Below are 27,161 nucleotides of genomic sequence, written 5' to 3' on the forward strand. Positions count from 1 at the left end.
CTTGGCTTCTTATCTAGCTGTCTGTCCGCTACACCAAAAGAAAATCGTACTCTCAGTGCTACATAGGTCCACTTTATTTGTTTCCATCCAAAATAGGCTTTCACAATTGTAGAGATGGCAGACACTCTGACTACAGGGAAAGGGGACCCACTTTATATATCATTTGCAGCAATGACCCTGTTTAGGGAAGGAGTTAGTGGGGCCTCTGTAGTGGCTGGGGAATATTTTTCGATGGAGGAGGGTATGAGGGGAAATTCTGAGAGTTAAAGGAGCCTTTCAGTGAAGTGTAAGGGAGGAGAGGGGAGGAGGGGGAAGCCTTAGGGCTGGTACTTTGGATGGGCTGCATGGATTTCAATTGGTGGCATTTTCCTTCCATCTCTGTGGTTTGTATGAGTACAGCTCAGCTCTCTGGTGGCAGGTAAAAGACAGCGTCCTGTTCATAGAACTAAAAAGAACCCAAGAGTTTACATCATTCAGGAAGTTCATGTCACAACCTGAAATTGGAGTGATTGTTAAAACATCTCATTTTCCCAAAGTAATTGATCTTTTGCATTGCAGTAGAAACAAAGATAAAAATATGTTTGTGGTTTGCATTTGATTTGAAATCTATTCGAAAGCAACCTTTTTTTATTGGAATGGGGGGGGACTTAATAATACATATATATATAGCTTCCAAATATTTGTTCCATTTTATAATTAGTACTGATTTAGCAATGGCTTTTCCTGATTTGGGAGGAAGCATGCTTGACTGTTACTAGGCAACAGCTAATTGTGATATTAACTGCCAGCAAAGCTGTTGGCAGTAACTGTAAATTCTTTTGTCTTGTTAACAAAAATGTGTGTTAAAGGTACAGCAGTATATAAAGTCTTCGCTGTTCAAAAAATATCACTTGGATGATAAATTCCCCCGCTAATATAACCTTGATGTACTGCTGAGTTTATAGCATATTTAGATAACCTGTTTGCAGTGAGTTTTTGTTGTTCTTAGTACAAGGTTTAATAATGTCAGTGAAAAAAAACCCCGCAAAGGAAGTGGTGTTGCAACAGCGAGATTACTTTCCCAAGGTCCTTCTGGAAAGAGTTTGAAACTTTTTTTGTTGAATTATGGATTGGGGGGTGAGGGGATGGGGTGGGATGTGCATCTGTGGATATGTGTATCTTGAAGACTTGAAATGAAAGACAAATATCCCCAAAGAAGAGTAGTTCAGGAGCACGCATTCTCGGTCTCAGATGTCATTTTCTGTCTTTCAGGGTCAGATCATTAATAAAAATCCAAATATGCACAGCCCTGCTGTAAGACTCTTCTCCAGAGTCGAAATAGCTGCCATTTACCTAGTGCTTTGAGGTTGACACAACCTTTTACTCTCCTCAACCCTGTGAAATAGTAGACCAAGGTCTGCCTTACTGTGGTTGTCTCCTTGAAACTATGTCTTTTTCTAGACATGAAAGCAATTCTCATTTCACAAGGGAACTTACTATGAGTCATGCTGTGGAAACATGAAATTAGGAAAGGAAAAAAAACACCCAGTTTGTTTGGTCAATGCATTTTTCACTTGATTGGACCAGGCCTCTGACTTGCCCCCAAATCATTTCAGAGTTTGTTGGTTTGAGAACTTTGTGTCTCCCGAGCAATACATTTCTCAAAGAAGAGACCACGGCAGCCTTTTATTGGGCACAGTTTCCACAAGGGATCTACACAGGGCTACATATCCAGGGGGATGTATTACAGGTATTAAATAGGGGGGGAAAAAAGATTGTTAAATGCCTTTACTCCTGTTTTCCTTAGATGTCTATGTCTAGTTCAAATATACCTCCTCTCCTTTTTTTAAAAATGGTAAATATAATGTTAGCCTCCAACATTTTCCTTTTGTAAATTATCATCTCTTACTACCCCTTCTCTACTTCCTGTCTACTCCAACACTGTAGAAAATCATAGGATCATACATGCGTAGATGAAAAAGTCTCTTGTATTGATGGGAAGGCTTTGGAGGGCAGCCTGCACATGAAGGGTAGTGATGAATGCTAAGAGAATCTTCAACAGAATTTGTTAACCTTATTTGTGCTGGGTCCCTTTTAGCAGTCCAATAAAGCCTAGGTAATAAACCTTTCTAAGAATAATGTTTTTAAATGTGTAAGATAAAATTCATAAGATTACAAAAGAAACCAGTTATTTTGAAAGACTGATATATATATTATAAATATAATACATATGTACATACGAATACGTATGTATACACATATATGTGGGCGCTTATAACACATACACATGTTAAGAACTCCTGATTTAGAGTAAAATTAATTGCCTTGGAATCCTGACTCTGATGCTCCTTACCTCTATAACCTTGGGCATATCATTTCCACTGATGGGTCTCTTTTGGCTGTCTACATGATCTCAGAGGTTTAGCTCTAAATTCCAAGAATCCTTCTGAATTTCTTGTACATATAGTGATTGTGTTTGTGCTCTGCCTGTAGAGGCAAGCTGGATGGTACAGTGGATGGAGCATGCAGAGTCAGGAAAGAACTGAGTTCAGATGTATTCTCAGATACTAGCTGTATGAACCCTGGGAAAGCCATTTAACCTCTGTCTGCCTCAGTTTTCTCAACTATAAAATAGGATATAATATTAACAACTAGCTTATAGAGAGTTGTTGTGAGGACCCAATGAAGTAATACTTGTAAAGCATTTAGCATGGTGCCTGTCACATAGAAGGCACTGTAAATAATGGCAGTGAAAAAAATAAATAATAAATGTTTACTTCCTTCCAAAGTTTTGAAAATTAAAATGGAACATTTTGGAGTATCTTCTTATAAATACTAGTAATTCTTCTCATGTCCCTGTCCCAGTTCAGCAGAAAGATATTCCCTTGTTATATACTGCAGAATAAAAACACAACTGGTCATAGCATGTCATCAGTAAGAATGCTCCCAGGGCTGACTGCACCAGTCATATATGGGCCATTTGGCAAGCCCTGCTGCAAACCAGTTTCTGACCCTTTTTGGGTAGTGTTTCCATGACAGGATATAAACATGGTCAAGTATGGGAGCAGCTCCTGGCTTTTAAGGTTGAACAAGCCTGGACTCAGTGGAATGGCTTTCAGGTTCAGCTCGGGTTTGGATCTGACAGCATCTGCTATTTTTAGCAGGGGAGGGATCACCGGGAAAGGCTCTCAGAAGTGTGCTTTCAGCTGCAGAGCTGTGGAAAGAAAGGATCATTTATGCACTGCTGATACTCCTAAGTCCATTTTTATGAGAGACAAAAGGCCTGTGTAAATCTCCTCTTCAAAGTTATGCAGGCAACTTGTCCCTTTTCAGAGCCCCATCACCTCTTGGAGTCAAAGTGATGTTAATTTAGCGCTTGGTTGCACCAGGGGCACCAGCCTATGAGATGCCATGATAGAGTGGAATTTAGAATTGATCTCTCTTCTCCAGGGCCCCCATTCTAAAAAGGAGACAATGTAGAGACCCCAACAAATTTACTTATCTTTAAAGTGAAATGATTTGTTTCCTGGGATTTTATTTTTAGCTTTCCAGAAAGGCCAGGAATGCAAACTAGGAACAGGAGACAGCTTTCTGGTTATGAGAATTCTATGTGAGGGATTCCTAAGGATGAGTTAAGTCTAGTCAAAACATCCTTCCAATGAAGAAATCTGTCAGGGTGGTTGAAGTTTAGGTAGTTCTAGACTAGATGACTTCTTCAGACAACAAATTGTGGCATAAAGGGGGGCTGGATTTGGAATTGGAAAACTTAGTTCTGTCTAGCACTGGAAGGAACCCCAAGGGTTATGTAGTCCAAATCCTTCATTTTGCAACTAAAGACATAGTTAAGTGACTTACTCAAGGTCATTTATAAAATAGGGTCAGAATCAAGTTTTAAATCCACAGTGCTCATTCTACTGTACACTGCCTCTTTATCTTGAGTTATTATCACTGTGACCTTGGGAAAGTCTCTCCCCCTTTCTGGGCATCAGTTTCCTCATTTGTAAAATTGAGTATTTAGGCTAGATGGTCTCTAAATTCCCTTCTCATGCCAAGTTCTAAGACATATAACAGTAGATGCAAAATATGCATGAAGTGAAAATGTGGTAATGTAAGACCAAGGCCTTGCCTCCTCCAGTACCAAACAGATTAGTGGCAGTAATGTGGTTGATAAGATTAATCTGTGGGACTGGTGCAAGGAGTGAGGCACACCTTAGAACGAAGAGCTGGGACAAGGGTTAAAAGCAGAAGTCAATATAATGGAGTGGCTTCAATGAAGATTGACTCTGACTTGGAAAAACTGGTGGTGAGAGATTCTGTGGAGGGACAGATTCATCAGTGATAGAGTGGTAAATTGGTTCAACCATTCTGAAAAACAGTTTGGAAATATGTAATAAAGGTTGTTAAATTAATTGCTTGTGATCTTTGACCCAGCCAGAGATCCCATTACTAGTACTATACCGAGAAGATTATTAACAGAGGAAGGAAAAAAAAACCTTGACAATGTACATAGCAACATTATTTAAGATAATTAAAAGCTGGAAACAAAACATCCCCATCAGTTAGGGAAGAGGAGTAGTCGAACAAATTATGATCCCTGAATGTAATGGGATATTACCGTGGTATAAGGCTATGATGAAAACGAGTAATTCAAAGAAAAATGGGGGAAACTTGTATGAAATAATACATAGTGAAAGTTAGAGCATGATGACAAGCAGTGTGAGTTCAAGGAGCAGAGATAACTGAATTGGTCAAGTACAAGGACCAGTGTCAGTACAACACTACTAAAGGACATGAAGGAGGGTCTGTTGCAGAATATTAACTTAAGGAGTTACATTTGTTGAAATTTAATTTTTGGAGGGACACTTGGAGCCAACCAGCCTTATACAGTTCTTATAAACTAAAAGATGCCACTAGCTTAAAATGGAAACTGTGCACTCTGTTACAAGAAGCAGCCGTCTGAAAGCTTGGGTCCAGAGCTTCTGAGTCACCATTTAGAGAATAATGCAGCTGTGCATCGTCATGTATTTTGCAAAATCAGCCACAATGCTTTAGTATGTATGCTGATAGCAGCTGCACTTACATAACTGGACTTTTGTCCTAATAGTATGTAATTGTGAATCTCATTGAGATTCCTGCTGTTTCCTTAGGTTTAAAGAAGTGAAATTTCTTCAAGGTGATAAAATTATCCTTTTGACTTGATGTTTTGCTTTGTCTGACAAGTTCTCTCAATGCTATAGGAGCTTTCTTCCTTCAGTGCCTTTGCTCCTGCTGATATCGCCTTCCCCTCCTGTCTCTACCTTTGAAATGTCCTTCGTAGCCTCAAGCCAGTTCCAGTGCTTTCTTGCTGATGCTTAGTCGGGTTTTCAGTTGTGTCTGACTCTGTGACCCCATTTGGGGGTTTCTTGACAAAGATACTGGAGGAGTTTTGCCATTTCTTTCTCCAGCTCATTTTTACAGATGAGGAAACTGAGGCAAAAAGAGTTAAGTGTCATGTCCAGGGTCACACAGCTAGTAAGTATCAGAGGCCAGATTTGAACTCAGGAAGAGGAATCTTCCCAGCTCCAGGCCTGGCATCTAGCTACCACTGTTCCAGTGTTCCTTCCTCCAAAGAGCCCTCCTTATTTATCCTCATCCCCCCCCCCACCTTAAGTCAGAAAGCACCTTTACTTGTTCTTACTTCATATAGTACCACTGTACCATCGTACCATATGGTACCAAGTGCCACACTTCACATGGTACCAAAGGCCAAAGACTTCTAACCTATCGTATTCTATTCTCTAGTATTTGCAAATACAATATATTTGAGTATCTGTCGTGCCCCTCTGCTCCTTGTAAGTGAGCAGTATTGGTCCAGAATAATGTCTTACTTATTTTTGTATCTCCTCAGCGACGTAATAATGCTTTATATCCAGTAGGCACTTAATATGCCGTTTTGAATGAATGAATATGAGACACATAGGAAAAAACTTAGATACATCAGTAAAAAGCTAAAGAGAAATCATTCTACAGACGTGACTGTGCTAATGAGACATTTCTTAAAGGAGCTAGTATGTCAGTGCATAATGTTAATTATTGCCAAATTAGGGTAGTCTGCAGATGTCCTTCATATCTGAACATTGTACGCTTGATGAGGCTCTATCCTTATGTGTGATTAGGATTCTTAAATCCCTTCCAAGTATAATAATCTGTGGGTCGCTGAGCTGATGTGTAGTTATCCGCCCTTTCCAAACTGTGAATGAAGACGGCCTCTCGATTCACAGAACCTGTCCTTTAGCTCAGCATGATGCTTTTTTACGCTGAGAGTTCTTTTCTTGTAGAGTAATGTGTGTTTTTAAAACTAGACTGTCATTTGCTTCAAAGCTTCCCAACATGTCAGGAGGCTCTTGGGAGGATCTGATCCTCTCATGCCTCCCTGTCAAACAGGAGCCAATACAAACCCCATCAGTACTTCTGCCCTATCATGACTAAAGAAAGAGGAAGGCAGGGAAGATTTTCTACATCACAGGCTCCTAATCTGTAGGCAGGAATCACCTGCTAGATATAGAAGCTTTACCTAGTAGACATCCGCAGCCCTTATCCTCTCTTTTCCCTAACTGCTTTGGAAGATGTACCTGGTGTTTATTTGTACTTATTGTTTTTGTATCTTTTTTTTCCTGTTTATCCTTATCTTATCTCCCTCCTCAAAACTTATCTCCATCAAAATGCAAACTCCTAAAAAGTAGGAATTATTTCATTCTTTGAATTTCTGTCCCCAATTCTTGGCCTGGATACCTGGCCAAAGCCTGTTAATTGATTGATTGATCACTAGCTCACTCCCATTCGGGCAGAGAGCAGGACCTATTGGCATAACCCAGCACTTCTTAAACTGTGGGTCGAAACCCCATATGGGGTCGTGAAAGATTGGGCAACAGGAAAAAATTCCTGAACCTGCAGTGACCAAAAATTAATTAAAACTCAAACAAGTAATAAATCTGAGGTGTTTCTGGCAGCACTTGCCCACAAGGGTTGGGTTGTGCAACTTCACTGCAGCCTTGGTTCTGAACACAAAGCATGTGCACTTTTCACTGTTCGTGCCCTTGGGCCACACTGCTGGGTGGGTGGGGGACCGGAAAAGGGGTCAAGAGTAGAAGAAGTTTAAGAAGCACTGGTATAACCAACATTCCTGGCTGGTTTTCAGGAAAATGAGAAGTAGCACTCCCTTTCCCCAAACTTTAGGGAATCTTAGTTTTATAGGAGTTTGGACCAAGAGTCCCATGTTATCAGTGCCTATATGGGTAGTATTGTTGAGACCATTCTTATTTGGACCTGTATCAGTCCACTTGTGCCATGTATCCTTAACTAAAAACACAGCTCTTCCGAACCTCCTGTATATCATTAAGCAGGCCCAAAGGATAGACTAAATGACAAAATATGTTTGAAGCACTTTGCAAATCATGCAACATTATTTCTGTGCCACCTGTTATAGTCATTACTGTTACTGCTACAATAACACAGGAGAGATGAGAGGCTATGTGTGTACTGTATTGTGACCTAGGCTTGGAGCTAGTTGGGTTCAAGTCCCAACTCTGATTCAAACTGGTGGAGCATCTCGTTTTGAAGAAATTAGACAATAGTCTAAATCTATCAACCTGCATTGGGGAGTGGAGGGGGAAACAGTTCTTCAAAAATGAGTCCATTCCTAACTTCCCGGTCTTCTTACACCTTCCATCCCTCCAAGTACTCTGTGATCTAGTGATGCTAGCCTCTTTGCCATTCATCCCTCATGCAGGACACTCCAACTCCCAACTCCAGGCATTTTCACTGACTGTTCCCTGATGCTTAGAACTCACTCCCTCTTCTATCTCCACCTCTTGTCTTCCTAGTTCATCTTAGCTGAAGTCTCTCCTTTTGTAAGAGGTCTTTTTGGGCCCTCCTTAATCTTAATGCCTTAAGAAAAAAAATGCTTATGGATATCTATGTGTATATGTATGTGTATATATGTGTGTGTGTGTGTGTGTGTGTGTGTGTATGTATATACGTTTATATATTTATATATCCATGTTTAATTTTAGCCTTCTGAGAGAGGGGAAGGTGGAGGAGGAAGGGGAAAAAATTAAGTAAAAAGTGCATAGCAGAGGGCAAAAGAAAATGTACAAGGAAGCAAAGATGGACAGCTTTGAAAAGAATGTGTAGTATTTATTATATATGTTTTCTTGAAATGGAAATTTATTGCTTTATATTGAACCCTCTCTTTATGTTCTGCTGTATACATGGCAATGTTTTTTCTTCTTTTCTTATTTTGTATTTAAGTTTAAAATAAATTCAAATGTAATAAAAAAAAAAGAGAAAGAAAAAAACCCCCAAACTTAATAGCTTTCTTCTGAGATTACTTCCAATTTATCCTAAATATATCTTGCTTATATTAGTTGTTTGTATGTAGTCTCTCCCATTAGATTGTGATCTCCTCAAGACCAAGGAGTGGTTTTTTGTTTTGTTTTGGTTTTTTGCCATTTTTTTTGTATTTCCAGCTTATAGCAGAATGCCTGGCACATAGTAGGTACTTAATAAACCCTTCTTGAGTTAACCTGTGTTAATGAAATATCATATGGTCCCTATTCGTAGATGGCTTCTTCCTTTTTAAGAGCTTATGGTCTTGTTGGGGAAGATATGATTAATTCACAAGAAACAATTATGGAATATGAGAGGTAGTATGTAATTTGTGTTAAATTGTGTGGCTCATTTTCCTCATTTGTAAAATTAGTGGGGTCGATTAGATTATCTCTAATATCTCTTCTAGATTCGAAATTAGATGACATTGAGAGTATAATATAGTAAAAAAAAAAACCTGAATTTGGATTCAGAAGACCTGGGTTTGAGTCCTGTCTCTGAAACCGACTCTATAACTATATGTGAATCCCTTAACTTTTCTCAGCCTCAGTTTCCCCATCAGGAAAATAAGGATCATGCTTTGCATGACCTACCTTGCTGAGTTGATGTGAATAAAGAAAGTGCTTTGTAAACTGTAAAGTGGCATATAAATTCAAGTATTAATTAAACTGGTAAGAACAGATACATTTGAGCTGCTTCTGGAGGTATCAAGAGATATCGACTTGTCAGTACTATTTTAGATGAGATTGCTGTTCATATATGCATTGGATTAAATAACCTGTGAGAGCTCTTTCAGCATGAAGCGTATCTCAATATATATGGCCCAGGCTAGTCAGGGAGAGTGTCATAAGCAGTTTCTAACTGGAAGGTTGGGTGGTCTTTGCATCAGCTCCTAATAAGCCTTAGAATATGACAACTACAAGATGGCTTTATTGGAGCAGTTTCTAACTGGAAGGCTGGGTAGACTTTGATCAGTTCCTAATAGACCTTAGGTTATGAAAACTTGGAAGGTCATCTAGTTGAGTGTCCTTATTTTACACATGAGGAAACTGAAGCCCAGAGAGGTTGAGTAGCCAGAGGTGACATTAATAAGTAATAAAGCCAGGTTTAAAACCCACATCCTTTGACGCCACATTCATTGCACTTTTGTGCCTCATGTGGTCAAGCCCGCTTATTTTTTTTTTACAACTTATATGAACCATCTTCATTTTACAGATGAAGAAAATGAGTCCTGGAGAAATGAAGTAGCTTCCTTTTACCAAATTAATGATGTAATTTAGCAGAAATCATTTAAGGCTTGGATCAGTCCATGGCTCTAATTTCGCAGTTGAATGTCCAGAAGACCAGGGAGGAAAGACACCTAAAATAATAGTCCCCACCCCCAACTCATCACCATTAGTAGTATTATCACTTCCCATTTTGCTATCCTGGCTTCAGGCCAGGACGCCGGAAACATGGACCAGATTGGGCTAACATGAATAAATCTTCCCTACCCTCAGTTTCTGTTGGTACTCTCCATCCTTCCCTCCCTGGGAAGTCCTGTTCTTCCCACAGGCCACTGGACAGATCCCCTGTGGGAGCAGTTACAGGCTGATCTGGAGTTCAGCTGGATATGAACTGGCCCCAGAAGGGCAGCTCTTGGAACATCTGTTCTGCCTTCTTAGGCCCTGCCATTTTAATTGTGATTAGTAAATTCATTTACATCTGAAAAGGGTAGTTTTCTTATCAGCGCCATTGAATTTGGTGCCAGGGTGCTCAATTTATATAGAGTGGCCCATTTAAAATAGGTCCCATTAAACCAGGAGGGGAGAGGAGGGGGAGAAGTGGATGTGGGTGTTTTACAAATGCAAATATATCATGCAAATAATGTATTTTATGCTGAATGATGCCATGGTTTTCATATGTAAAGTTAGAAACTGCTGTACAAAGATGATGATAAACACCTTTGCATCTGTTCATGAGATACATCACCAAGGAGCAGTAGGCATCTAAATTGTAGCAGTGATTTTTAAGTGGAGTTGCTTCAGTACACCCAAACCTACATCTTATATTGTGGGGGGGAAATACATATGTACTTATCTAGTTATTTATGTATTCCCAAGTAATCAGGAAATCACTGAAAAGAGGAGTCCAAATTGCCTTAGCCTATTACTTGCCATCAATGATGCAATTTAGATTTTTTTTTCCCCTTTCTATTTTAAAGATTTTGGATTTGCATGTGATTGTCACAGGAAGGAAGAAGAAATAATGTGATTGGGGGATGAATTTGTGATGTTCTTTCCTGTAGGATTAGATTCTGGCCTGTATATGTTTTTCCTCCTTTTTTGGCATTTTGATCTAGTCTGGTGTTATTTGGAGCATTGAGGATAGCAGTCCTCCAGTGGTAGGGTAGCACTTTATTTTTCGCTGTTATTTTAGGAACTTTTTGAACATTATTCAGAGCACTATACTACTACTACTGCAAGCTTAGGTTTTATGGCACTTTGTAAGGCAAAGTATTTGGGGTTACTTCATTTGGTTCTCATAGTTCCCATACTAGGACACAAAGCCTTACACAAAGGTCCCTGCCTCCTAAGGGTTTATAGTTTGATTGGGAAGATAGATGTAACATTGAGTTGCGGTAAGAGACAGCGGTATAGGAAATAAATATCCCTAGGTTGTGATGTATGTTGCCATTCTAAGTGAATAACTATGCAGAGAGTAGGAGAGAAAGAAGGAAAAGAATCTCCATCATGAGCAGGGATTTTTGTTGGGGGGAAGGGAAAGGACTAGACTTACTTTTTGTTTGGTTTGTTTTTTTTTTTAGTTTTTGGTGAGGCACCTGGGGCTAAGTGACTTGCCCAGAGTCTCACAGCTAGTAAGTGTCAAGTGTCTGGTCTGAGACCGGATTTGAACTCAGGTGGTCCTGACTCCAGGGCTGGTGCTCTTTCCACTGCCACCTAGCTGCCCCCTAGACTTAACTTTTGACAGTAGAAAATGCCCAGCGTGGAAATGCCTTCTACCTATACAGATTATCTGTAATTTATAGTCCTAGGGATTTGCTTTGGGAGCACTGGGAGATGAAGCAGTTTGCCCATGATTATATGGCAAATGCCTGTCAGAAGCAAGACTTTGAACCAAGATCTTTAGCTCCCAGGCTGACTCTTCACCCACTGCTCCCACACTGCCTTAAGGCAAGGAATAACAGGTGGATCCATGAGGCTTGACCTGTGCTATTAAACAGGATGGATACTTTTTGAACAAGTAGGTAGAAATGTGGCAGATGGCCTAAATGTATTAAGCATTGCCTCTTTTTTTTCATAATATTTTATTTTTTCCAATTACATGTAAAGACAATTTTTAACATTCAATTTTTTACAAAATTTTGAGTTCCAAATTTTCTCCCTCCTTCCTTCTACTCTCCCCTCCCTAATATATAAGATTAAAAAAAAATTGGGGTTATATGTGTACAATCATGTAAAACACTTCCATATTAATCATGTTGTGAAAGAAGAAACAAAACAAAAGAAAAAACCATGAAAAAAATAAAGTGAAAATAGCAAACCATTGCTCCTTGAAGGAAGTCATAGAGAATATGATAGGGACAGTGAAGAGAATAACCAGGGAAAGAATGGGGAATAAAAGTTGGCAATCGAGGGAGGGGCATGTGGGGGGTGTGTGTGTGTGTGTGTGTATGTGTGTGTGTGTGTATGTGTGTGTGTTCACATGCTCCCATCCCCCCCCCCACGTACCTGAGAACCAAAGACTATAGGTTTTATTGTGCCCATTTTCCAAATGAGGAAACATAGGTTTATCCTTTTCCTGGGATTTGTTTGTGGTCACCCGGCTACTTATGATCACACAGCTAGTAAGTTCCTGAAGATGGTTCTGAAATTAGGTCTTCCTGACTTCAGATCTAGTCTCTATTTGTCTGTCTGTCTGTCTGTCTATCTGTCTGTGTCTGTCTGTCTATCTATCTATCTGTCTATCTACCTATTTGTCCATCTATCTATACATACCCATGCTACATCTAACACAAGTTCATTTCACTGGGATTGGGGGGGAAGGTCAGAGGGGACTTGGAAATAGCACCCGAGCTGTTTTTTAAAGCAAGAAAAGGGCTTTGACAAAGGGGAGCTAAGTTAGTTTATTGCTTTTAGGCAAGCCATTGACAAGCAGAGAAAGTAGTGTCTCTAATATGAAGAAAAAAAGTTTGACTCAGCTCCCCAAATTGATTCCATTTCTTAAAAACACAATCACTGTTCTGCTGTCAAGAGTAACAATAGAATTCTTTTGCTTGTGATTTTTGAGGCATTTGATGGTAATGCTGATGATCATTTCAATAGGGCATTTCCATCTGTTACCATAGTCTGAGATAGGACCATTCTCAGTGCATTTTGACTCACTCTCCTCGCTGTCTACTTTGGATGAGTCCAAAAGGTCATAGATTTGAAAAATGAAAATTATCTATTTTGATCTATAGAAACTTATAAAGAATGATACTTGTGAAGTCATCTATTCTAATTCTAATCCATTGATTTAAATGAAATCATTCATCCATAAGTTTGACCTAAATAGAGTTCTTATGAACAAAGCACTTTGTAAAAATTACAGGATAATACTGCTAGGTCTGTATCCCAAAGAGGTTTAACAAAAGGTGGGGGGGGGGGGAGACAGGACTTATTTGTACAAAAATATTTATAGCAACTCTTTTTGTGGTGGCTGAGACTTGGAAATTAGGGGAATGCCTATCAGTTGGAGAATAGCTAAACAAATTGTGGTATACAATTGTAATGGAATATTATTGTGCTATAAGAAATGATGAACAGGATGATTTCAGAAAAACTTAGGAAGACTTGCATGAACGGATGCAGGGTGAAGTGAGCAGAAGCAGAAGAATATTGCATATAGTAACAGCAGTATTATTTGATGAACAATTGTGAATGACTTAGCTGTTCTCAGCAGTACAGTGATCCAAGACAACCCCAAAGGACTTATGATGGAAAATGCCATCTGCCTCTAGAGAAAAAACTGATGGAGTCTGCTATAGACCAAAGCACACTCTCTCTCTTTCGCTCTCTTCTTTCTTTCCCTCTTGTTTTCTCCTGTCAGATTGCTTACCATCTCGGGGGAGGGAAAGAGAGAATTTGGAACTCAAAATTTATTAAAAATAAAAAAGAATATTTAAAATTGTTTTACATGTAAGTGGGGGGAAATAAAATATTATTTTTAAAAAATTATAGGATCATAGAATTAGCTGTGGAAGAGACCTGTGAGATCATCTAATCCAATCCCCTCCTATTACCGATCAGAAACCTGGGAATCAGAGAAGTTAGGTGACATATACAATCACACAGATATACATATACTCTATACTCTCCCTCTCTCTCTATCTCTCTCTCTCTCTCTCTCTCTCTCTCTCTCTCTCTATATATATATATATATATATATATATATATATATATATATATACATATACATATATATGTGTATACACACACACACACACATACACACACACATATATGTAAAAAAAATTCTTTGGCCATGCTGAGATTTCAGCCTGACTCCTCTTATTCCAAATCCAGTGATCTTCCCATTGTACCATATTGCCTCCATCATATTCCTGTTGAGAGAGGGAGATAAGGAGGGAAATGTAGTTTTCTAGTTTCTCACAAAGGAACAAAAGTAATAATGATGATGGTGATGATTGCTATCATTGTTACTTGTGCTAAGCTGTGCTCAGCACTTTGCAAATATCTCATTCGATCCTCGCTACAGTTCTGGGAGATAAATGCTATTATCTCCATTTTATTGCTGAGGAGACTGAGGTAGCAGCAACTAGGTGGTACAGGGAGTACTGTGCCAGGTCTGGAGTCAGAAAGACTCATCTTCCTGAGTTCAAATCTGGCCTCAGACACTTCCTAGCTTTGTGACCCTGGACAAGTCATTTAACCCTGTTTGCCTCAGTTTCCTCATCTGTAAAATGAGCTGGAGAAGGAAATGACAAACCACTCCAGTATCTTTGCTAAGAAAACCTCAAATGGGGTCATGAAGAGTCAACACAACTGAAAAATGATGAAATAACAATAATAAACTTCTTGACTCCAGGTCCAGTGTTCTACCCATTGTCCCGCCTGGCTGCCTCTGTGTCTAGGAGTCGTCCTGGAGATCAAATGAGATAATTTATATAAAGTGCTTTATAACAATAAAGTGCTATATACATTTAAGCAGCTATTCTTGTTGTAACTTTTATTCTAGTCCCTTTGGGTATCACTTCTCAGTCCAATCCAGTGAATCTTTTTTAAGCACATAGTATTCACAAGTCCCTATGGATACAGAGACAAAATGGAAAGTCTCTTCCCTCAAGGAAGAGATGTTCTGCTGGGGAGTTACATGGAACAAATATATGCATTTGCTCTTGTGTGCTTGGTGAGGGGGAAGAGAAAGAGAGAGGGCCTTCCTGTGTGACATGATGGTGGTGGTGGTTCAGTTGTTTTTAAGTTGTATCTGACTCTTCGTGACTCTATTTGAGGTTTGCTTGGCAAAGATCCTGGAGTGGCTTGCCATTTCCTTCTGCAACTCATTTTATAGATGAGGAAACTGAGGCAAATAGGGAAAAGTGAAATGACCCGGTTAATACAGCTAGTAAGCAACTGAGGCCCGATTTGAACTCACGAAGAGGAGTCTTCCTGACTCCAGGCTGGGAAGTGGTACATGAGGTGGCACATGAGCTAATTCTTGAAAGATTTGGGCAGTCTAAGAGGCGGAGGACAAGAGGGGCGTATATTCCTACATTTGGTGTTGGGGGAAGCCGGTGCAAAGATTGTAGAGTTGGGAGATGGAATATTGAGTTTCAGAATTTTTCTAGAAAGTGGAGTGTGTAAAGCGAAGTAATAATGCAATAAACTTAGAAAGGTAGCCTAAAGCCAGGTTGTGAAAAGCCTTAAATTTAGCTGAGGAGTCTCCATTTTATCCTGGAGGCAATAAGAATTCAGTGAGGTTTCTACTCATGCTTTAGAAAGATGATTTTGACATCTGTACGTCAGATAGATTGGAGGGGAGAGACACTAAAATTCAGGAACCCAAACTGAAGGCTTTTGTAATAGGCTGAACAAGATGTAAGGAAGGCCTGGACAAGGCTGGTGACTGCATGATGAGAAGGGGCCCGATGTGTTGGAGAAGAAGAATCAACAAAACTTGGCAACTTGTTGGATAAAAGAGGTGAGAAAAAGGGAAGAGAGGAACATAGCACTTAAGGTGATGAACCCAGATGACTGGAATTCATACTAGTGGGTCCTAATTTCCTGACCTGTAAAACAAAGTGGTTGGATTTGAACTCTGAGGCCTCTAGTAGCTCTGACATTCTGTGATTCTTTCAAGTATGTTAGCTGTGAGAATGTTCCTAGCTGAACTGTGAGATAACCTCTCCTCTTGAAGCATAAATGACTTTCTGCTAAATGTAAGGCTTAGCATAGGAGCCGGGTCTGTCTAGTGGGCTAGGCATGCTGCAGTAAAAATTTATTTTCCAAGAAATTAGACTTTTTTTACACAAGAGGCCCTTGTTGATGTGAAGTACAGAGAATGTTTGCCTTCTTATTATTTCCTAATGTTTCAGTAGTGGTAAGAAAAAATACAAGGTAATTGCAGGTAATGGTGTTTTTTTTCAGCATCCTGCTTTGATTCTGTTTTATCTCCATGAGAACGCAAGTTAGCTGTTGAGGAAGTGCCCCCCAAATTTCACTTCCCAGTTCTCAGAAGATGACAAGAAGTTACTTCTGCATTGACTTCAGGGCAGAGGGGATACACAGTCCTTTTCCCAGAGCCCTGAGATTAGATCAGGACGGTGTTGTACCCGCTAACCCAGTTCACAGTGACCTTTTTTTCTTAAAAAAAAAAAATCTTGATTGTTAGGTCAGTTTCATTTCCAAAATGCATCTCTCCACCCCGACCCATTTCCCAGAAGAGCCATTTCTTGTAATAAAGTATAAAAAGAAAGGAGGTGGGGTGGGAAGTAGTTCATAACCAACACATAGTAAGTCTGACAGGAATAATAGTAATGTAATAGCTAGCATTTATATAGTGCCTTAAGGTTTGAGAAGCATATTATATTTGTTTTTTCATTTGATTGGTATAAATGGTGCTCTGTACCCATTACCCCTTCCCCACCCATCTTGTTGGATTCTAAATGCTCTGTGCTATCCATTTAAGTCTTATTAGCACAGTGGATAGAGCATGGGACCTGGAATCAGGAAGACCTGAATTCAAATCCTACCTTAAACACTTATAGGCCCTGTGACCCTGGGCAAATTGCTTAACCTCAATTTGCTTCAGTTTCCTCATTTGTAAAATGAGGGTAGTAGTAGCACCCACCTCCCAGGGATCAAATGAGGGGATAATTGTAAAGTGCTTAGCAAAGTACCTGGCACATAGTAAACACTATATAAATATTGTTTTTTGGTGGTGGTGTTATTGGCAGAATTGGGCTCGGTTTTCACAAGCAATAGTGCAAAGGAAATCCAGAGGGCTAGGCAGGGGTGTGCTGATAAATGTTTAATAATCAGCTCTCTGAAAAAGGTAACATACACCTGACACACTTTAAATTCAACCTGCATTATTTATTTTTTCTCCATTAGTTTCTTAAATCTTTTCAATCAGTTAAACAATAAATCAAGCTCTTATTTGTGGCATGTATGTATTTCTGAGGTATAAGTGCTCACACTGAAGATTTAACAATTGGCCCCATTTGAGTTCGCTCTAGCGTGCACTGAATATGGGGGAGATATAGCTGTTGGGCTTAGTTAATAACACACACCTTAGTCACTCCAGTCACTTTTTCTTTATTCCCATTCAGCTTATTAGATGCAACCTGTTCCTTTGTGACCAACAAGACAGTATCATGACTCCAAGAGAGGCAATGGGTCTTAGGTCATTTTGGTTCATCAGACCGAAAGAAACCCCAGGCATCTCCAGCTCTTAGCACAAAGCCTAGCACTTAGTAGGGCCATAATAAATGCTAATTGACTAGGTGACTTTTTAAAATCCTTTCGAATGCTAAATCAATGATCCTGTTCGTATAGAAAATATGTTAGAAATACTGTGTGTCCAGTGCTGCCTTGGACATATGTGACCATTGGGTCCCTGGTGTTCCCTTGTGTATTTGGCGTGATGCCCATTGGAGAGTGGAAGTTTGGTGAAGTCATTTAGGACACTAAGTCTGTCTTGGAAATAGAGCTGCTTGTTCAAGTGATGTCACAGGTCCCTTGGGTCTTGCTGGCTTAGACTGGCTCTTAATGATCAACCGGATCAATATACTGAAATACCAGTTCTCAAATTGCCTTTCTGGTAGGTAATAACCTCTGAACCTGTGGGTTCTTCTTTTAAAAAAGGAGGGAGGGGTATTATCCTGCTAAAGGGCAAATCATCTTGTTAGAACACCACAGAGAGAAAGTTTTTGATACATTTGCTCCACCAATATGGTATTGTTTCCACTAATATGTGCTCTCTAATCTGTCTCTTGCATATGGTAAGCTTGATAGCTTTTTCTATCCTGGGACTTTGCCTTCCTTGGATAGTTTCCTAGCCAGATATATTATCTCCAGCTTTCTCTCATAAGTATGTAAATAGCTAAGAATCTAGAGACTTGGAACAATATGAAAGGCAAATCTGAAAGATTAGAAATTAAATTGGGAATTATTGATTTATTTAGGTAGGGTGATTTTATACCTATTCAGATAATTTTGTACACAGTTTCCACCACGTGGATAGATAGCTAGCCCTCTGCTCAATCCAGTTCTGCTGCCTTGTGTGATGAGTATGTGATTTTGCTTCAGTGAGGCCTCAGTTTCTACATTCATCTACAAAACAAATGGGGTAGATTAGGTGACCTGACCTCCAGGGTCCTTTCCACCTCTAAATCAGTGCTTCTGTGACAAGGCCTCTTGTCCTGTTGAACTCCTTTACTCAAAATACTGATGAAACATAAGAACCTTCACTCTTTCCTTTTTATAGATTATCAGTGTATTAATTTTTTGTACATTGTCAGTGAATTAATAACCTTCCTCATCCCCCTACTCTTATCTCCATCATCCCGCTTTTTGTGAATAGTGGTATTTAGTAGCATTTACAGGGAAGATGTTAGAATGGGTAATGGCCATCCTTCTCACATCTCACATGGGTCATAAATTGAAGAATTTAGAGCTAGAGCAGATCTTAGAAATAATCTAGTCCAGTCTTCTCATCTTACAGGAGAAGGAACTGGGAACTCTCTGAGGTCACAAAGGTGTAGTTGTTAAACAAACTCAGGATGTAAACCCAAGTCCTCTGATGCTAACTCCGTGCTTATTCTGTCATGTTTACTAGATTGGTTTCTTGTTTCATAAATTTCCTGTGTACTTATCATGTAAGATTATGCATGAAAGTTAGAATCATCTGTGTTGATGTCTCCCTGCTAATCTGTAAACCCTACAAGGGTAGGGACTGTGACTTATGAAAGAAAATGGATAGGCCCTAGTACCGAGTAAGGTGTTCTTCACACAGTAGACAGTTAAGAAATACTTATTCTTATATTTTAATAATGCATTGAAATCATTCATACAATAAATCTCTTATGTTTGCATAGGTTTACTCTGACATAATCATGTGAAAGATGGATTTATATCTAGTAGTTACTGCATAGGACTATTTTAAATTTAAAAAGACGTTTCCTCTTTACCCTTGTGAGGTTTCAATAAAATTAAATTGTGAAAGTATGTATTTTTGCTTTGGAACACTCTCTTAAATTGTGTCCCTTTAGGAATGTCAGTTTCTACAAATTATTTCTGGGGTTTTTTTTTCTTTTCAGTTCTGATATATTTATAAGTCACTATGATTGTGCAAATCCCTGTCTCCAAATTCACTTCTTTCAGGGAAGCCTTACCTTGTTAGTCAGACTAAATCCCCATCACTTTACTTTGAATATTAAGCTTTTAGTAACCTAAAATGTCAGTAACACTTTTGGAACACCCTGTATTTGAGGCAAAATGGGATACTAGACACACTTAATCCAAAGAAGTGAGTCGAGTGTATAGTATGGTGCCTGTTAGTAGAAAGGAATGAGGAAGGAAAACTGTGGAGATTTCAAACCTCCTCCAGTGTTTGAAGAGGTGATTAGAATCCCTAGCTTTAGTCCTAGTTTTCTGTTCCAGAATGCCTGCAGGGGCCCTCCAGGCCCTCCTTGATCCTGCTGCAGTTCAGCTCTTTTCATTTTCTCCTGTTGTCCCAGGGATACTTTGCTTAAGTCATGGGTGGGGCTGAGCATTCTGTGTCCCTTACTGAAATTGCTGCCTGGCTCATACAATTGATAGTAGTAACAGCAAGAATAATGGCTAGCATTTATATAGCACTTTAAGATTTGCAAAGCACTTACACAAGTTCTTGTGTTTTTTATATATATGCATACATACATACATACATACATACATACATATATATATATATACACATTTGTGTACATACATGTTCATGTGGGAAGGTGGGGGGGGTGAGCTTAGACTGTCGCCTCTTTTTGTGCCTACCACAGTGCTTGCCATATAGTAGGTGCTTAATCAATGTTTATTGACTTATATATGTGTATTTGTATATAGATACGTATGTGTGTGTGTGTGTGTGTGTGTGTGTATCTATATATATAAAAGTGTGTATGTGTGGACTATTTCTGTCTGTGTCTTTCAGTCTGTCTCTCTCTTTCAAAACTCCTCAAATGTCTATCTTACAGCTCAAAGATTGTGACAGTCCGAGATCACATCCAGGACTGAGAGGATGATTGTCTCTCTGGACTACAAATCTCATGGTACTGGTCAAATCCTGTGTGATGTGATAGTAGAAATGCTAGTGCTGTCTTGTTGAGTTGTTTCAGTTGGGTTTTCTTGGCAGAAATGTTGTAACGGTTTGCCGTTTCCTTCTCCAGCTCATCTTACATATGAGGAAACTGAGGCAAACAGTGTTGAGTGACTTGACCAGAGTTACACAGCTAGTAAGTGTCTGAGGCCAGATTTGAACTCAGAAAGATGAGTCTTGCTGATTCCAGGCACCACCTAGCTGCCCAGCACAGTTTTAGGCAGGCCTGACTTGCAGGAAGATGGAGGTGACACTTTGGTATCACCTTGCCCTGGTCAGAACATATTTAGAATATTTCATGTTCCATTTTTAAGTGCTACATTATAGGAAAGGCATTGATTAGCTGGATAAGGTCCAGAGGAAAATTACCAGGAAAAGCTCAAGGACCTTAAGATCGTCAAAGGAACTGGGAATTGGAGGAGAGCAGACTGAGGTATTTAAGTGTTTTGTGGAAGAAGGGATTAGAACTGTTCTGTTGGCTTCAGTCAGTCAGTAAACATTTTTCGAGGGCTTTCTATGTTCCAGTCGCTGTGCTAAGCACCAAGCATAAAAAGAAAGGTAAAAGACAGTCCCAGCTCTTGAAGAGCTCACGGCCTAATGGGGGACAACATGCAGACAACTTTGGACACACAAGATCTATACAGAATAAATTGGAAATAATCAACAGAAGGAAGCCACTGGGATTAAGAAGGGATAAGCAGCTTCAGAGAGCAGAGATGTGAGCAGTGGGGAGAGTGGCAGATTGATTAACGAAAAAACTTGGAACAATGCCAGGCCATGATGGAATGGGTACATCATAGGATCGTAAACTTTTCTAGCTGGCAGAGACTTTTAGAGGTCCTCAGGTCCAAACCCTTCATAGCCCAAAGAGGTTAAGTGATTTACTCAGGATCATTCAGCTGGTATTATCTAAGGTAGGCTTTGAACCCAGGTCTTCCGGACTTCATATCCTGCCACTACACACTGCACCCTACAGCATGATGGCTTGTTGATTGTAGGTTCCTATCCCTAGAGGTCTTCAAGAAGAGCCATTGGGCATAGTGTAGAAGGGATTCTGATTCAAGTAGTAGTTGTGCTATGTAGCCTCTACTGTCCATTCTGGCTCAGATTTAGCAAACCCTTGTTTTTTATCTATTCAGTTTGTGCTCTATGATCCCATACTTACTGATGTGTTTCTTTTCGGGATAGTTGTCTTTTCATGTGTTCTGTCTCCCCGAGTTTGTCTCCCAAACTAGGAGCAGCTTTGATTCTTCCCCATCACTGCTTTGGGGGAGTGAACCCTTCTCTACTTTCTCAGCGCCAACAACTGTCCTAATATCTGAGAGGAGTAGCACCAGCTTCTTCCCTTTCCCTACTCCTCCTGTAGGCCTCTGCTACCTCCTTTTTTGAGTCTCTTTGGCTAGAAGCATGAGCCACAAATAGATATGAACTCTGAACATTCCAGTGTTTAACAAAGAGTTTATCATCTCTCCTTGGATGCATGCACGTCATCTAATGCTCAAAACGTTCACAAGCTGGTCTTTAGGTCTCTTCGTCACTCTTCTCCTAGGAAGGAAGAAGAGTGAGGTGGGGACAAAGAACCAAATACCTCGTCTGAATTCCAGATCATGTATTTCTGGGACCTTAGAGGTTATCAGGTCATAAATTAGTCATCTAATTTTACAGAAGAGTTAACTGAGGTCCAGAGAAAGAAAGTAACTTGCCCAGGGTCACACAATAACAGTTAGTAACTGACTCAGGGCTTGAATCCACGTTCTTTGAATCCATGCCTCCTCTTCCAGCTTGGCTCTTTTTGCCTGTATAGTACCACCATTCTTCTCGTCACTCAGGTTTGACATTTCTGGGTTGTTATTTTGAGGGCCTCTCTGTCAAAGAAAAGTGTAATATTGTGGGTGATGATTTCATTTGTCAGAGCAGTCTTGGAAGCCAAGTGAGCTTTATTCTGTTCTTAGATTATACAAGCTGTAGACCCTTCACCTCAAGCAGTTCTCATGGGAATGCTTACCATTGTTTACAAAGATTTATTGAAAGAATGTGGATGGCTCCTAACTCAGGCTATTGTTCTGTCTTCTTTTCCAGTCCTATGGAGGGTTGTATACTATGTTAAGTGTGTGCTTCAGACCCATTCCTCAAGTGAAATTACTCTCCACTAGGTCTCCAATGATGTCTTGACTGCTAAATTTAAATAATATAGGAAAAGTGCTTTGCAAACCTGAAAACTCACTGTAAATGTCAAATATTATTGTTGTTGAAATTCAGTGGCCTTTTCTTAGCCCTTATTCTTTTTGACTTCTTCCAATTTTGGCATGGTAAATCATTCCCTTCTCTTAGAAGAAGCCTCCTGCCTTGGCCTCTGTGACATTATCCTCTCTTAGTTCTCCTTCTGTCTAATAATTCTCTGTCTCTTTTGCTCAATCATCTCTTTCCTCCCACTTACTAAGTGTGGGCATCCCCCAGGGCTCTGTCCTTGACCTTCTCTCTGTTCTCTTACTTTAATGATCTTATAATTTCCTATCAGTTCAATTGTGATCTCTATGCAGATGATTCCCAAATCTATACAGTTATCTCTTCCACATTGGAGGGAGGGGGTGGTGGTGTTAGAGCATGGCCCCCTGAGATCTGGAAAATCCACATAAAATCCCTTTGTACTAGAGAAGAAGTCTGAATTATTATGGCATTAAAAGATAAAATATGTTGATATTTTATAACAATATCATACACATCTTTTATGCATTTCTGAGTTTCTAAGCTTTTTCTGTGTTGTCTGCGCCTTCCCCAAAACTCCTCCAAAATGTCCTTTTAATTTCTTATGCCGACCCACAATATATTGAAACTGTAGTTAGGAAAGTTGCTGTGTGGAGGGGATAACCGTATAGATTTAGAACCCTAATCTCTCTCCTAAATTCCAGTCTGACTTACCAGTTGCATGTTAGACATCTCTTTTGTATATCCCATAACTTAATATGTCCAATGGCAAACTCATATTTCCCACCAAAACCATTCATCCTCTAAACCTTCCCCTGAATTTAATTACTCAGGTTACACCTTTGGAATTTTATTTAATTCTTCCCTTGATCTTGCCCTCCACCCTCTTGTCATTTCTACCTTCACTATATCTCGTCCATTTAACTCCTCCTCTCCATTCATACAACCTCCATCTCAGATCAGGCTATCACCACTTCTTTCCTGGGCTACTGCAGTAGACTCCCGATTGATGTCCCTGCTTCCAGTCCTTCCTGTTTCCAATCCATTTTCAACACATACATGACCACTTTACCGCAGTTCAAATCTCCCATGGTTCCCTGTTTTCTTTCTAATATAACATGAAATCCTCTACTTTAAGTGCTCCAGTTTGATTCTATGACCTGTTGGTTTTCCATGGGTACCATGCTTAATTTCACATCAGTCCCCTTCATATATTCTCCATTTCAGTCAGACTGACTTGATAGCTTCCTTCAGTGCTCAGCTTATACATCACCTAGGGGACCATCTCCAGTCGTCCTGATCCATATCTTGCTGCTAGACCCAGATGGGTCAGGAGGAGAAAGTGAGGCTGGTGAATTTGCACGGCACTTCCTCACTTAAATCCAATTGGTTTGCAAGAAGTGGCGTCACCTTCCTGATGTCTCGTGGTCTTCTTCAAGAAGGAAGGACAAACAGCAATATACACCACAGAATCCTGTGCATAGTAGGGACTTAACTACCTTAATCAAATACTTCTGAATCCCCAAACCCTAATTTTAGTACCCTCTCCTTAAAATTACTTTCAAAAGACAGTATATTTGCTCACATGCCTGTCTATTGTATGTACTCAGTAGAATGTAAGCTACTGAGGTCAAGGACTGCTTTTGTTGTTTTGGTTTTACCTTAGTACCTTCCACCATGTAGCACAGAACCTGACATACATAATAAATATTTGTTACTGAATTTAATTGACAATTCAGAACAAATTTCTCTCTCTCATTGGTGAAGTAGCTTAAATAAATTGTGTGCCTGATAGGTGGTTTGTTTTGATTTGTTTTTTTTCACATAAACAGGCAGGGCCTCCAAGTTACCAGAATTGTTGGAATTACCAGAATTATCAAAAGAATTACCAGAAAAGTGATTTTTTTTTTAAGACTTGGCATCTCTATCTCACCCAGGCTTGGAAGTTCAGTGGCCAGTCCCAATATTGAAGGGTACTGAAGCTTTAACCTGCTGCTTTTCTAACCTGAGCTCCTTTGCCTTGCCCCTTCCCAGGCAGCCTGGTATCCCTCTGCTCCCCAGGGTTCACTAGACTGGTGCCAGACTTAGTATAGACACCCAACTGTGGCTCAGAACTCAGAAATTCAGCAACCCCCCATCCTCAGCCTCTACTGGTATGTGCTGCTGTGCTTGGCACCTGTGTGCTATACCTGGCACAGCAGTGGCTTCTCAAAGAATGTTGGCATCTTTAAATAAAATTCTGCTGCATGTAGTCTTACATGTCTGAATTACTCAGAAATCATCTTGGTGTTACAGGTTGGGAAAATCTTAACGTATTGATTGCACAGGCCATATCCTATTTGTCATTTTTTCTTCTCCAGGACTTGGGCAGAATCCTGTGCATAGTAGGTACTTAACTACCTTAGTCAAATACATTTGCTTACTTTGTAAATATGTACTGAACAAAGGGATGAATGAATGGAATTCGTCTGCCTTCTGTCTTCTCTAGCTTTTCTATCCTTCTGGTATTACTTTCAAAATAAAGCAGCATGCTGAATGGTCTGATAAGGGAATGGCCTCTCTATATTCTGAGGAAATCTAAGATGACACTTCAGTTAAAAAGACCTTAGGGGCAGCAATGTTTAAAGAAACACATGCAACCCAAATGATAAACAGCGTTGTAAATCACGGGAAGCAATGTTGGTAGTAGAGAAATTGCTATTTACCATTTTCTGATAACCAGTGGTTTTACAAACTACTTCTTTATCTTCTAAGGTAGTTAAGAGTCAGCAAGAATTCACTAAGCTCCTACTATATGCCAGGCACTGTGCTAAGTTCAAGGATACAAAGAAAGGCCAAAACCAGTCCCTTGCTCTCAAGGATTTCAAATGAGGGAGGCATCATGCAAATAACTATAGACAAACAAGATATAGGCAGGATAAATTGAGGATAATCTCCATGGGAAGGCACTTAGATTAAGAAAGTACTGGTAAAAACTTCTTGCAGAAGGGTGGGACTTTGAGACAATGTAAAGCAATTTTATGCCTTTTAAATTTCTTTTTTCTTTGAACCTCAAATGCTTGGAGAGCTGGAGTCAGGTAGAAGAGAAACATGTTTACTGATTCCCAGCCCTTAGCTATAAGAGCCACAGTAGGTCCATCTGTTGTTAGTGTAAACCTTGGCCCCCGTCCTTGGCTTGCAGGCCTGTTTATGAAGAGAAGGCAGTAAAAGCCACAGCATAGTATATCAGATGTATTTTTATCTGCACTGCAGTGTACTGATAATGGAAACAATGCTGCATTGAGAGTCAGATCACCTGGCTCCAGCACTTATTAGTTGTGTGATATTGGGCAAGTGACTTTGCCCACACTTTCCTCATCATCTGTAGGAATCCTTTCCAAACCCCTCTTAATTGTGGTACCTTCTCTTTCTTGTTTACTTCCTGTTTATCCTCCCTATGGCTTGTCTGTGCATATTTGTTTGCATGTTGTCTTCTCCCTTAGACTGTGACCTCCATGAGGGCAGCACTGTCTTTTGCCTTTCTTTGTATCCTTAGTACTTGTGTGGTGCCTGACACGTGATGGATGTTTAATAAATATTTATTGACTAGCTAACTATAAAACAAGAATATACCTTACAATGTCTTTCTAACCCTCCAAAACACTACAAAGACTGCCATTATTTTCTTGTTTTCATTTCATACAGTTCTTAAAAACATGCTCATCGTTTAAAAAATTTATATTAAGACATGTTTTGTTTCCTGGCGTGTTTTACATATTTTTAACATTTGAAGATCTTTCTGTATATTAAGTACCCCGTTAAGTCTGAGCGCATACCTACACGGCCTTGCAAGGACTTATTGTAGGAGGGTTAAAATAGAAGAGTCCTTTGAGGTTAGCTAAAACACATAAGGAAAACTGGGACCATGTCAAGGTCAATCACATAGTAAGTAGCAGACCTGACACTCAAACTCAGGTCTTCTGATTCCCAGTCCAGCATTCTATGTATACTCTATACTGTGTTGCCCTATTAAGTCACCATCTGGCCACTGCTTCTGGTTTTAAAAAGTAGAGGAAATGTTGTACTAAATCTGCTTATCCTTTAGATGTCTTGTTCCTCATATACACTCCTAATTTGCCAGTCTTTTATTCCATCCAGCATATGTATATGTATATTCCATCCAACATATATATGTGTGTGTGTGTGTGTGTGTGTGTGTGTACACACATATTTAGATTCATACATTTGTATACAGGTCTATACACATATACAAAGAGATTGGTGACATTCTATCACTCATATTATTTCTTGGGCAGAACTAATGTTCATGGTATTTCAGGTTTGATATAGCAGTGCTTTTGGCTAAGTGCTATCTGAAGTTGACCTAAACTATTCCTTGATTCAAAAGACTTCTTTCCCAATTTAAGTCTTAGTATTTATGAAGATGGTCTTGGTATAATTTTTTTTTTCCTGTCTGGACCTGTGATTTTATTAGGCTGGGAAGTTCTCAGTGAGGAAACTTCCTTTACCAGTACAGGTCAACTATTGTCCTGTACCTTATACTTTGGGATGTCTGTGATATACTCAAGGATTAAGTGACTTGCCCAAGATTACTTATGGATTACAGTTGGGACTTGAACCACAGTCTTCCTGACTCAGATACCCTCAATTCACTCTAGTTCATTTCATCTCATTACTTATTTTAAAACAGGGTGAATTTTCAACTGTTAATAGCAGCTAGAGTTTCTTTGAAATCTTTCTTTTTTCTCCTTTTG

General features: G+C 39.6%; 1 protein-coding gene across 6 annotated transcripts in view; it reads left to right on the forward strand.

Moving 5' to 3' along the window:
* Positions 1 to 27,161, forward strand: part of FOXN3 (forkhead box N3) — a 504,847-nt gene that overhangs the window by 330,340 nt on the left and 147,346 nt on the right. The window lies entirely within an intron of this gene.

Source organism: Phascolarctos cinereus, unplaced genomic scaffold (genome assembly GCF_003287225.1).
Source record: "Phascolarctos cinereus isolate Bilbo 61053 unplaced genomic scaffold, phaCin_HiC Scaffold_3;HRSCAF=262, whole genome shotgun sequence".
Taxonomy (NCBI): Eukaryota; Metazoa; Chordata; class Mammalia; order Diprotodontia; family Phascolarctidae; genus Phascolarctos; species Phascolarctos cinereus.